This window comes from Mycteria americana, chromosome 4 (assembly GCF_035582795.1).
Source record: "Mycteria americana isolate JAX WOST 10 ecotype Jacksonville Zoo and Gardens chromosome 4, USCA_MyAme_1.0, whole genome shotgun sequence".
Lineage (NCBI taxonomy): Eukaryota > Metazoa > Chordata > Aves > Ciconiiformes > Ciconiidae > Mycteria > Mycteria americana.
In genome coordinates, this window is record NC_134368.1 from 80,769,403 (window position 1) to 80,783,265 (window position 13,863).

Sequence of the window (13,863 nt, forward strand, 5' to 3'; positions counted from 1 at the left end):
GCATATTTTAGAAAGGAGTTCAGGAGGTCGTACGAGAAGGAACATGCCACCAGAGGTGGGGTGTGGCAGTAACCTCCAAAACTAGCTTTATTCTCAGAGATTTTAACAGGGAAGCTCAGTTGCCAACTTAAGTTCAAACTGCTTCGAGTATGAACTTACCTCCCTCTTTTGCTGCTTTTCCTGCCACCCCTGGGGCTTCCATGAAATGAAGCATTAAAAAAAACCCCCAACAAACTATGCAATTTACAGGAAACAAATGACTTGTGATTCATAGCCTGATATCCTGCTTCATACTTAATTGATTCCAGTTAGGCGTAGCAGGACAGTAGTATTCTGCATTTTATGGCCTAACAGAAATGTCAGCCATCTGTTTGCACCTGCTGAAGTTGCTATGGGTAAGTATTACAAATCCTGTAAGCATCTGGGCCTGGATTTCCATACCAAGAAAGTGGGTTTTGTTGATGACTGTCAACATGAAGGCATTGATAACTGATGCTAGAGACATGTTTGAGAGGGAACGCTCCCTCCAATACGAACAACAGGAAGATTTTCATCTATACCTAACCTTCAGAAGGACTGAACAGACATTTAGTTCTTGCAATTTTGCTATTAAGTTATGGTGAATGAACTAAAGTGTAGAGTCTATATTACTTGGGACAGATGGGAAATTAGCATATCATAAAATTCATAAAAAAGTGGTTGATGATGCTGTCTGTCTCAAGAAAATAATTACATAATGATTACCTCCTTTGAGAATACCAACAGACTAGGTTAGAGAACAGTCAGTTCTCTGATTTGTCTAATAGTGATTTTTTAGATGTTTGATATCCTTCAGATAAAACGTTTTGTATTGTTAACTTATTCCTTTAACTTACAGTTTTAACCCTTAGCTTTAAATTTTTAGATGCTTTGTGTAACTGAGCACTAGTGAAATCCAAGTTATGAATCTTGTTTCAAATATTTGCTCTAATTTAAAAACTGATTATTTTCTTCCAAGATTTCTTACTTAAGATGGTTAAAAAGATGTACAAAAATATCTTTTTCTTAATAGACCTCATTGTTTCCATACAGCCTAAAAAGGCTGCGGTGTTCAGCAAATTCATGAAGACCTTTGCCATTGTCTTTAGCAAGTCAGATACAGAGCACTAAAAATAGGTGGTTAGAAAGCAACCAGTAATGTATTTTCTGGTCGAAATAAAAAGCAAAACCCAAGCAGTTAGGTACAATACTTACTCCTGAGTACAGGAAATTTAGACCACTAAAGCCATCTGAAATGCTTGGAAAACTTTAGTATTCTTAATTAATTTTAAAATGTACATTCAGAATGAAAGTTTAAACATAAAAATAACCCTTTTTGGAAACGATATAACATAACATTTTGGTTTGCTTTCTGTTCCAGTATATGTCTTACATTTTCGGAGGCAGGTCTAAAATGAGAGACATGTAGCACGGTCTGACTCCATATCTGTGGAGAAGACACTTGAGCATAAGGGCCCATGAGCTAAGTCATCCTCTGGGAGACCAAGATCTTGGCACACTCCTGCAGGACAGTTTAGACCCAACCATTTTATTGAAATGGACTAATTCCAGAAGAACTATTCTTTTCCACCTGCCCACTTCTCACAGATGAGCTTTGAAGCTGAAGAGATGAAAGTCCATAATTTACTTCATTGCAAATTTTGTCAGGTTGGTTCAAATCAATCTCATTTGCAATTTAAACTAAAAAAGCTAACTTTGCAATGAAATAAATGATCGATGTTTATGGAGTTCTGTCTAGGTTTGCTGTCTACCAGCTGTGGGAAACTATCCAGTGGCTGAGGGATAGTATAAGTTGTTGAACTGAGACATAGTAAATGCATCAGGATTTTCCTCTAGAATCCGCAAGCTTCCTGTGCTTGTGCTAATGTTCAGATATTAAACCACAGTATAATAATTGTTTTATGTGCTCTGGAATTATAAATACAGACAAAATATCTCCAAGCCTGAAGTTTAAGGACACTGGTGCATGGGAGGATTTTCATTAATATATTATTAATTGTTAGCAATGCAAAAAATTAATTTAACTTTTCTATTTATTTCTCCCAGAACTCTTCTTCTGTTCTAGGGTACCAAAGATGATCATTATACCTTTCAACTTATTCATAAACCTAAATAACATAACACAGGAAAGACAGTACATGCGACATCTCCTTTGTGCAAGAAATTAAATGTTAAAAGCTGCAATGAATTAAGTAATTCACTTGAGAGTGATAGACCACAAGATATTGAGAGGGTCCAATTACAGAGAAATTCTACAGCAAAATAAACCTGGAGAAAAAGACAAGGTTAATAATATAAAATCTATTTATTTGCATTCTTTAAAATTTTTATTTTTATTTGGGTAATGAGAAAGTTCCCCTACAAATGTTCTCCTTTGGAAGGAGGGAGCTCCCTCACCAGTTCTCAGAAAAGCCCTTGAGGTGGCTCCAGCGAAGCTTGCAGTAGGCTGTTCTTGTATGCTAACTATGAAAGCAGTAACAAATATCTACTGCTTTTGGTCTGCCTAGAACGATCCATCATTTTAACATAATATAATCAATTATTAGATGAGTTCAAATAGCAAATAGTCATCAGAAAATCAGGGATAAGGAAAGCTGGCTGGCTCAGGTCAGATAGCACAGTCGGGGATTAAAGAGAGGGAAAGGAGTTACAGCATGCAAGGAGGCAACAAAGTCTTTTTATCGGGTAAGCGTTCCCTGCCAGAATAGAGAGTGGGGGAGTCACTCGCCCTCTTCCTTCTCTGCTCCCTTTACACTCAGGTCTGGAATGCTGCCAGATACCTGCTCTGTCTCTGTGCTGTGTGCTGGAAGGTGGGATAATCATGTTTTGCTGGGTAGGACCAAATGGTCTTCTGTGTTCCCCATACAAGACAAAAAATCAAGGGTGACCTTTGGCAACATACAGGCCTACCCCCAGGTCGTAAGAGCAGAAGCCCAGAGAAGAGCGGGAGGGCTGCTGACAGTCTCGGAAGTGAAACCAGTGGTTTTGCGGTACCTGGAGAAGCTCTACGGTGGTTTCTGCCACATGCTGTTCAGTGTGCTCAACTTACAACAAGCATGCTCGTGTAGTGGTATCTATACCCCTCGGTGAAGCCATGTGCCGAGAATGCCCATTCTCGGTGCATTTCACAGTCTCTCAAGCACTGGCCCTAGGCAGAGGTGATGAGGATACTTGTTAAGATGAGCAGCATGATTCACACTTTTCTGTTTCAGGATACATTCATCTGGGAAGCAGGGGAGATTCTCAGCTGAGAACTTCTCAATGGAAAGAACACTTTTCTGAAAATCCTTTTCTCTGAAAGCTCTCTGAAGTTCTCAGCTTCTCCAGGTATCTCTGATACTCACGTTTACTCAGGACACAGATAGACACTTTTTTTCCAGGCATACAAGAGTGACTAACAGTGCTATCACTTACAGCTGGTCATCACCGCTCCCGAGCTGGAATTTACAAACCACAGAACTCAGCTGGCAAAATGGAAAGTCAGAATTGTCTTATCTGCACCAGTGCAGTCAAATTAAGTCAAAAAGGTGTAAGCCAAAATGCAGATTTGGGTATTGCAGTGCATGAAGACACACCCAGCTGACTGTTTTATGGAAGTAAACACTTTCTGCATGGAAGTAGTGGCTCTTAGGCATTTAAACTACTCCAGCTCTTTCCAAAAGGAACATGTGACTGTTCCCTCAGTTGCCTTGAAATCTGGTAGGCACCGTAAGAATGAGGGGCCAGATTAATGATCCAAATATGCTGTCACTTAAACTAAGGACTCTCACAGTACAGTCACCTTAGACACACAGGTATCTAAACACACACACATCAAAGCTTTCCTAAAGATTGACAGATTCTGTCAACTTTGCATACACAGATGACATTCAATCCATTATTCCAACCAGTTCCCAAAGGTCTCAGTCATTCAAGATTTATATCTCAGCTTGTTGATGGAATCCACTTTATTTCTGGCAAAGAAATACTGAACAAGGAAATTGGAGTTAAGCAGTTCACATAAATATGAACCTAACTCTTTGGAGAAAAGGTTTTGTGCCATATTTGCATTTCGCTGACAAAGTTCAAGGAAAGCTATTTCTATACCCATTTACTGGTACAATCTATGCAGCGGTATGCTGAAATAAGGAATATAGGATGTCTGTAGGATGTATGTACCTCTTTCCATCATATCTATGCAATGATTACTCAAAGACCATCCTCATCTCGTATCACAGGCTTTCAGGAGTTAGTGTTTTCTGGAAAAAACAATTCACTGTTCAGGGAACTCATATGTGAGATATAACCGTATCTCTGCCATATCACTGATTCCTGCCAGCTCCAAAGGGTGAAACAGAAGATTTTCAGGACCCAGGGCTTTTAGAAGCTCAAATATTGTTAATAACCTTTATACTCTAGATGGGTATAAGACAACTAAGCCTGACTTAATTTAGGTTATTGATGTATTTGTTACTGAGAAACAACAAAGTTTTTCCAAATTCATGGTCTGTCTGTGTTTTATAAAAAAATATTTCTTCGCCCCCTTTAGAAAGGCTTTAAAAGCAAGACTGAAGTTCCTATGATTTCTTTTTTACAAAGCCTTTTTTTTCTTCCATGTGAATGATACTCTGAACCTTTTTGTTTCCTGACAAGACTGTGCAGAAAGTAATTTTTTTCTGTGGTGAACATAACAGATGCATCACCTGGCATGGCATTGCTAGATGACCTCTTATCACATCCAGATGCCAGCAAGCTGCTCCACTACCAGTCTCTGTCTGAACGTAACCCATAGCAGCGGTGATGAACATCATGAGGACTACACAACTTATCAAATTGGAAATCAGCGAGTCACAGAATCACTGATCTTTCATGTAGGGGAATAAATATCAGAATTTTTATGGTGACTTTGATTCTCATTAACAGTTAGGCTATTTCGCATTACTCTAGAGATAGAAGGAGGAGAGTCTAAATAAAGTTTAGTCTCTTGTAGGGCCCAACAGTAAGATCCTTTAGTAGTTGTAATATATATAAGAAAATGAATTTTGTTTTGCATATTCCTTCTGTGTGTAACCCTTCTAAAGAGTTCTTAAGTAAAGGTCATTTTTTCTTCCTTAATATTATTTCCCAGAACAGACTGTTTAAGAACGACAGAATCACCAATACTCAAAACAAATGAATATATACAATATATGCATGTCACTGAATTTAAGCATTTGTATTAGATTTAAAACAAACAGGCAGTTTACTAATCAGATCAGTACAAAAGCCGTTTCTGTAATCGAGTTGGCACCAGTTCACAGAAAATATAATTTGAAAAGGTTCACATTTAAATGAATCTTGCTTTTCATGCTCAAATGTCATTCCAAACTCCTAGGATGAGGTATTAACCCTTCATTCACCTCTATTTAAAGAAACCCAGCACTAAGCTTGAATAACCTTGACTGCACTTACTCACCAAAATATAAAATTAAAGAAAAACCCAACCCTTCCTCCCTGTATTGCAATCACTTGGAGTTCTAAGAAATACCAACCACAAACAGGTGGATAAACCTACAGTTTGCAGCTAAACTTGTGCCCTTAGACTTCATCCTGGGTGGAATAGCCTAATCCCTGCCTTTATTGATTATGTCTTCAGAAATGAGACACTTAACCCCCTTCAAGGAGCATTTGTTCCCCCGCACCTGGGGAGCCAGACGGCTCAGGTTCACTCCTAGTTCCCTCCTTACCCACGGAGGAGAGGGTTAAGCTCTCTTCCACTCATTTAGGGCTCCGCTCCGGACGATGCTGATGAAAGTATTCGAAATACAGCGTTTTTCTAACTCATTGCCATCCCGAGGGACTCAGCTAGTCCAAGGGAAACTGCACGTAAGGGGAGCGCACAGGGAAGTCATATTAATCCACGGCTTCCTACAGTCAGACTGACCACTGGAAAACTTGCAAACATGTATAGGCATATAAAATGTGTACATGAGTATGTACTACATACACACAGACCTATATATACACACATATGCACACATATACATACAAACTCACACGTATTTGTGGCTATGTGTCTATACACGCAACCTGACCAGCCTGGAATCCTGTTTTTCTGTAAAAACCACAGAAGGAAATGGAAAGCAGCTTCTGGTAAAAATGGCTACACAGCATGTTCAGCTGGGCAGGAAGGTAAGAAACCCAGCGTGATTTGTAACTTTACTTTCCACCTTGCCCCATAGCGACCTTGGTATGTTGTGAGCCTTGAACTTAAAATCCGTCAGGAAGAGTGGTCTGATATATGCCACCTGCTCGCAGCCAGAAGACATACCAGAAGACACAAAGGTTTATCCATGCAAATACGTTTGCAGAATTAGCGGTATGTAGGTTTTCTGTGAACTCTGTCCATGCCTGTCCTGAGTGATTTCCCACACTGGAGTCAAAGGGTTCCCACAGTTTCCTGAATGGTCAGATTTCTTGTATGAGATGTACGGTTTGAATCGCTATGTTTCCAGGGAAGTGGTTGAGTTGCCATCCCTGGAAGTATTTAAAAGCCGTTTGGATGAGGTGCTTAGGGACATGGTGTAGTGGCGGTCTTGGCAGTGTTAGGTTTACGGTTGGACTTGATGATCTTAAAGGTCTTTTCCAACCTATACAATTCTGTGATTCTGTTTCTAAAAGCACCGACAAATACTCTTGCCACAGTGGCAGAGGGTGGTCACAGTGACCCGCTGCACAGCCACTGCTCCGTGTGGGCACGGCAGCAAACGGAGCTGCACGCCGCTTTGGTGGCACTTTGGAGTGCACGTGCTGTGCTCCCACGGGCTCTCTTCATTCTTCCGACCTGTTTGCCTTATTACTTTTTTAACAGGATGGTACTCCTCATTAGGGGAGCTTTTGAATTACTGAAAGGCTGTGTAACATTTAATTAGTCTTTATCTTTACAAGTAATAAAATGAGTACCTTTTGGTAAAAGAAGGCAGTCTCCAGCGTGCCGCTGGATAACAGCAAGTTTTTGATTTTCTATTCAAACAGCTATCAAACAGATTATAATTTTAGCTTCATTATTTGGTTAATTCTCATTTTCTTAAAAGGCACATGAGAGCAGGTTTATAAATATTGCAACAAAGAAACTTGGAGTCAACAGTAAGAGGGGTTTCAAAGCTGACAGACGAGAACAATACTTGTAAAAATACAGTTTGTATTACCTGCAAACTGTTTGGTGTTTGCTAGTTTCATTTAAATAGAAATATTCAAGAACTTCTGATACTTTTGCAATTTACCTGTTGATTATTGACACACCGCATCTTTGTTCTGAATAATCTTCAGTATTATCGTATCATTTTCAAATATTGGAGATCTCCTTCCGATTTTTAACAAATTTTTAGACTTTGTCAACCAACCAGACTGCAAAACAAAACAAAAAATACAAAAATAACATAAATGTCACAGTTTCAAATTCAGTTCAAATGTAGTATCAAGACTGGCTTCTCCCAAACACATATTGCTAATTTTTTCTCAAACCATCATGTAACATTTGCTCTCTGAAAATCTAACTCAGATGTCATATAAACTAGAGCCATGCCTTTTTCTACATGGAAGATATTTTTGATTTACATCAGTAAGCAGAAGATCAGGAGGAACTTCTTGACTATTGTCCAGTACCTGTACAGAAGCAGTACAGGGAAAACTATAGTGGTTAGTCCAATAATATTTAGTATGTGAAAATGGTTAGGATTGAACTAGAGGATATTTTCTTTTGTGGACAAAAGTAGTATTTGGGTGAAATATGAATATGTAAGATTAAGTCTTGAGTTAGAATCACTTTACTCTTTTTCCCTTAAGAATTGTTTTGTAAACAAAACCACAAATTTAGGGGAAAAAAGTTTTGTTTTTAGGATCTCAGATTGAGATTTTGATATTTCCATAGTGCAAATAAAAGCTGAAGTACTGTAACAAATGGTTTAAGAATTTAAAATTTTTCTAATGTTGTTCGCATTGACAATTCTCCCTTAACTGAACATTTGCTACTACTCTTCCCTTCACGTTTATCCAGCAAGCTTGTTCCAACCAGGAGTAAGCAGGTGCCAGGTTTAACTCTTGCAGCCCAGAAAACAGTAGCCGTCTTACCCCGGGTATGCTTTTGGCACCTGTGCAACTTGTCCCTGCACGCACATGCCACTACAGACCATTTGCTGGTCATTAGTCGGGGATAAGACTGACTCCGTATCAGCAAACAAGGCAGCAGGCTAATGCCGAGCAGCTTATGACTGCCTGGGTCTCAGCCGAAGCTGGGAGCAGAAGGGAGAGAGAGGGGACTTCATGCGAAGCACGAGGATACCCGCTGCAGACGTTCACCTGGCTCTCGCCGCTCTGCAGGGAGGGTTGCACGCACTGCCTCCGATTCTGTCCTTGTCTGCTGTCCCTCCAGCTGAGCAGATGAGACGCCTTTTCTCCTCACAAGTGAAACCTCAATCTCTCATCATAAAATGTCTGCAGAGAGAGGCAGAACAGAGGTTAGAGAAGGAGGGACCTTTAATATGCTACTTGGGAACTCTTCTTTCTTCTTTTTTTTTTTTAGAGAGAGATATCCGTGACGGTCATCCTGATCCACTTGCTAGAGGTTCTGAGTGCACAATAGAGAAGAATTTCACTGGAGAAAATGTGACCAATCTGTTTGGTGTTTGAGTTTAAAAACCGTGAAATATGTAAACTGTACATAATCTAAAGTAGAGTGGGGTAATCTCCATTTTTGTGACATTTCCCTAGAGTCACACCACAGATCACAACTAGAAAAACCAAAAGTACACTCCAAGACACACAGAAATACGCATCCATATGTACATTACTATATCCTTTGGACTCAGTTGTGCTAATTCATAATCCTGACTGCAGGATCCTCCAATGTTTTAACGATCGGACTGAATAAATGCAATTAACATCTACTTTATGCGACAGAATAAATTTGATCTTGCCTAATTCAGCTTTTCAATCTAGCCACCATTCATCAAAGTGAAAGTTTGTTTCATTGGACTATTTGGTGCAGAATAAATACTACTTTGTAAAGTAATGTGACGTGAATAAATATTTTGTAACAATAAAAAAGAGTGCTTTGCTTGACTAAAGAAAGAACAGAACACTTGTCTTTCCAATATACTAAGATGCCATACGGAAATCAAAAGAATTTCCAGAAAACCTTTCTGGTGACATATTGAGGTCAATGTGAATCTGTTTCTGGCAGTGCCAGGATAACATTTGCAAACTCTTAACTTATGGGTGTTGTGGAGAAAAAAAATGACTGATCATATTAAATAATTCCCGTAGCTAGTCAAGGTCGTGTAAGTACTCTTAGTAATGCACATTACTGCTTATCATTGCTGCTCATTTTGGACTACTTAGATGACAAACGTTCCCTCCACCATACTGCTCAGTGAAGAACAGGTAATCAGTCTGAGTTACCTCTCGAATACGAGTTTTGGTTTTTACAAGTGATCTTCCATTCCCTTTTTGGCAACTCTTTTGATCTGCCCACTTCCCTGTTCCCCTGAAATTTCAGTGCAGTCCTTAAGGTTAATATTCCCTAGGGTAGTAAAAGCAGAGTATACTGCTTCAGTTTCTTTAGGAAAAAAAAATTAAGACTACAAGCATAGAAAACTTAATTATGTTGCTTTCTGTTTGACACTGGATAGCTTGTGCATGTACACAGAAAATATTTCCAACCTCAGTACCATTTCAAAGAGATTAAATGGGAATTATTGCCTGAACTCAGTATTTGTAAACATTCAAAACGTGAAATAAGACTCTGTAGCGCAGAACAGCGCTTTAATCAGTATTCGGTGTAAAAAGAAATTATGCCATCCTGATATGTACTAAATAAAATACGTTAGGTAAAAATGCAGCTAGGACTATGACATTTCTAGAACTAAAAGTAGAAAAATTATAAACGATACAATTAAATTTCCTCTTTAAAAATCTCTAATTGCTATAGTTCTAAATGGAATGACTTGTCTAAACAAAGCAAGTAATTACTGCTTAATGCCTGCATGACCTGGAATAAATAAATGACGTTAATGACAGGTGGGAAGACAGAAATAATACTACACTGTTGACACTGATCTCTCTACCTTTGTTTTTGTTTTGTTTTGTTTTGTTTTAAAATAAAAAAATGAGTTTACATGCTAAATTATAGTGGCAAGCCTTTTCTTTGCATAGTGTGACATAGGAGTGACTCATAAAATGCAACCATGTACGGTAAGAAAGCAAGCCATCAGGATGAAAAGGAATTCATTTTCACTGTCTCACTGTATTCACTGGAGCAGCCTCAACCATTTATTCTGTTGGGTTTTTTTCCTTTTCTGGGTTCTACATTTACACATGAGTTCAGCATCTTTCTAGCTGATGAAAAACGAATGTGTAAAGGGAACATTTTAGTCCTGTTTAAACATAAAAGATCTGTGATACAGGACTGCTTTTTCTAGCCTTTGGTCAATGTATGCAATAAACAACAGCTGACAGTCTTTTGAGAGATTATAGTAGGCTCCACGTTTCTAGGATTTGCTAGATAACATTTCCCTTAAATTCACACTTGTGGTAACTTATTTTTTAATCGATAGAGATGGCCAATAGAGAATTTTTTTTTCTTTTCTAGGCAGTAAGGAGATAACAGGGAATATTTTAATATTAATAGACTTTAATATATATAAATACCATTTGACCCAGATAAATGCCAAAAGAAACCTGAAAGCAAAAGCAAGATAAAACTTCTATAAAGATATATGGCAACTAGTATGCTACCAATGTTTGTTAGATTTTTAAAACTACTCTTTGTGAGAGCTGTAGGTGTAGAGGGAGAGGTGGTCGCTTGTTCCTTGTTTGTTTGGTCAGGGTTTTGTTACTGCTTTTCCAGTGTCCCTGTTCTCATAATTGGTTAAACCTTTTATAAAGAAGGGTATTATTTCTATTTTCATATTGCATAAAGCACATGAAGTAATACGGAAAAGTTTAATGAAAATTAAAATAATGCCTGGTAACGCAATTTACAACTGAAAAAGGTGTGAGAATATTGGCTTCGGACGTGCTGAACAAGTATTAACCAAAAGAATCTTGAGAAGGCTGCCTTTTTAGCATAAATCTGCTGTTAGTTTAAATACGGCTCAGTGCAGAAGATGAGCGAAAAGTTCTCAAGAGCAGAAAAGGCACAACGTAATTTTACAACTAATTATTAAAAAGAAGACACTGCTAGAAATACGATTACTTGCTACCTTCACCTTAGGATCATTACTGCCAAGGTAGACTAATAATGCAATTACTTTTAGAAGAAGTTCTTATTTTGCTGAATTAACAGAAACTGGTAGATGTACAATTTAATATGCAAATTGAAAAAGGGGGTTGTAGAATTCTGGCAAGAATTCCCCTTTTATTTGTGTGTGCTCATTATTTTAAAAGGAATCTAGATACATTTCTTCAACTTAACTAACTCTTCTTGCTTTCTATCAAGTAATGGCTTCTCATCTTAATTGCTACAAATTGAGATTTCCAAAATTGCTGAAGGGACTTAAGTGTTCAATTCACTGTGAAAGCCAGAGGGAGAAGAGTGTGTCACACTGAATTTGAAACTCACACACGTTCACACTCACACTGTGAAATAAATGCCACCTGGATTTTAATTAACCTTTCTTATTAAAAGACTTGAAAGCCTTTAAGAAATGTTTCAGATTTAAAAAAAAAAAAAAATTTTGAATTTGTAGGTAAAAAGAAATCCTGAGTTCCAGCCAAAGCTCTCTGTTCAGCCAGGCCGCTCTTCTTCCCTGCCAGCTCATCTTTCAGCACCTGGGGACAGCCTGCTCGTGGGCCTTTAAGGTTTCCTTCTTGAAGACTGTCCAGCCTTCCTGGACTCCTTTGCCCTTCAGGACTGCCTCCCAAGGGACTCTGTCAACCAGTCCCTTAAACAGGCCAAAGTCTGCCCTCTGGAAGTCCAAGGCAGCAGTTCTGCTGATCCCTCTCCTTACTTCTCCAAGAATCAAAAACTCTGCCATTTTGTGATTGCTGTGCCCAAGACGGCCTCCAACCATCACATCACCCACAAGTCCTTCTCTGTTCACAAACAAGAGGTCCAGCGGGACACCTTCCCTAGTTGGCTCCCTCACCAGCTGTGTCAGGAAGCTATCTGCCACACCCTCCAGGAACCTCCTAGCCTGTTTCCTCTCTGCTGTATTGTATTTCCAGCAGACATCCAGTAGGTTGAAGTCTCCCACAAGAACAAGAGCTAGCGACTGTGAGACTTCTCCCAGCTGCTTATAGAATATTTCGTCTGCGTCTCTTCATCCTGGTTGGGTGGTCTATAACAGACTCCCACCACGCTACCTGCCTTGTTGGCCTTCCCCTGATTCTTCCCCATAAACACCCAACCCTCTCGTCACCATCATTAAGCTCTAGACAGTCAAACCACTCCCTAACATACAGGGCTACCTACAGAGTAGCTAACAGGGCTAACATGCAGAGTTCATAGCCATCCATTGCAGCCGCTGTCTAAGAAGTTCGGACTCTTTTGGTAGTTCTTATACCTGAATCTGTCTGTTGAAGACTTTCAGTATTGCTTTATTTTAGATTGTTTTAAAATATTTAAATATTTGAAAAACAACTGAGGTATGGCATAATTTTTTTAATGTTTTATGACACTTGAACCATATTGTGTTTTAACTAAAACAGACTTGAGGTCTACTGTAAGAGAATTTTTCAATTTAAAAGGTTTTTAAACATTTTAAAATATATTCTTACTGTGTATTAGTGAAAAAACCAAAACCCTTGGAATAGTTTCACAAACATGTAATTGTGTTGAGAGATGACTTTGGAGATGGGAGGACCAAGAGTTACTTCTAGCTGAGGAATAAATGTGGATAAATTGTTACCTGAAATATGGCAGTCAGGCCTTAGTCCTCGCTTTCCCTATTTGAGAGTTTTTCATTCAAGCACTTCGTTTCATTTCGTTCATTTAAAATTGGAGCAGATGCTGAAAGTTCGGTTTCCTACATTCCAGCTTAAATTATTAAGCACCCAAGCATAAGCACTCATTTCTTTTTCCCATTAGGAGAAAACCTGTGGGTTTGACCTGAAGAGCAGGCCTAAGGTCCATAATGTCCAGACACTTCATTTTTTTGATATCTGCTGATACGACATAATACTGAAACCTCTCTATGCATCAAGGTTATTAATGCAATGTCTGGAGATTGTTTTAAACTGCCTGCTGCCATTCTGGCTCGTATTTTTACTGTCAGCTTTCCAACAGAAAATGGTCCTGGAAAAGGTCATATTTCTTACTCTCTCCTTAACACTCAGATGTCCATTCTGGGTTATTGAGAGAAGATGCTCCTAGAAAACTCTGTTGAAGGTAGGGAGGGACTTGTTTTCTCTCCTTAAGATAGGGGGTATAGTTTTCTTATAAAACGTAGCTGAAGGAAGAAGTCTGCTCTATTTTTGTAGATTAAGCCCAGGACTGAGTTGAAGCTGATGCTCACACATCCTGAGGGTATTTTTTTAGTCACTACTTTTTTTAAGAGCGTGCCTGCACAAATGTGTGGAAGCACATACAGCGGAGTCAATGTTCTCATTCTTCCTTATGTCCTTAAATGAAAGTAGTTACTACTACTGCATTTGTGGTGAAGCCCAGACCTGGATAAGACATCTTTAAAAAGTTAACATCCCCTAGCCACATGCTGTAAATCTGCTCAGTCTTCTACAGACAAAGTTTTAATTAGATATGCTTCAAAGTCAATTTATTGATACCTGGGGAATCTTCTGATTAAAAAGGAGGCACCTATGGAGGTCAGGTGCCTCCAGAGTTAGGCAGCAGTTGAGCTGGATTTTAGG

At 38.9% G+C, this 13,863-nt stretch overlaps 1 long non-coding RNA gene across 1 annotated transcript in view; it reads right to left on the reverse strand.

Annotated features, from left to right (window-relative positions):
• Nucleotides 1-7,316: 7,316 nt before the first annotated feature.
• LOC142408748 (uncharacterized) overlaps nucleotides 7,317-13,863 on the reverse strand; it is a 73,717-nt gene continuing 67,170 nt past the window's right edge. The window contains exons 2-3 of the long non-coding RNA XR_012775402.1: nucleotides 8,356-8,490; nucleotides 7,317-7,404 (exon numbers count right to left, since the gene is read on the reverse strand). This is a non-coding gene — a long non-coding RNA (uncharacterized LOC142408748). The remainder of the gene's footprint in view (nucleotides 7,405-8,355; nucleotides 8,491-13,863) is intronic.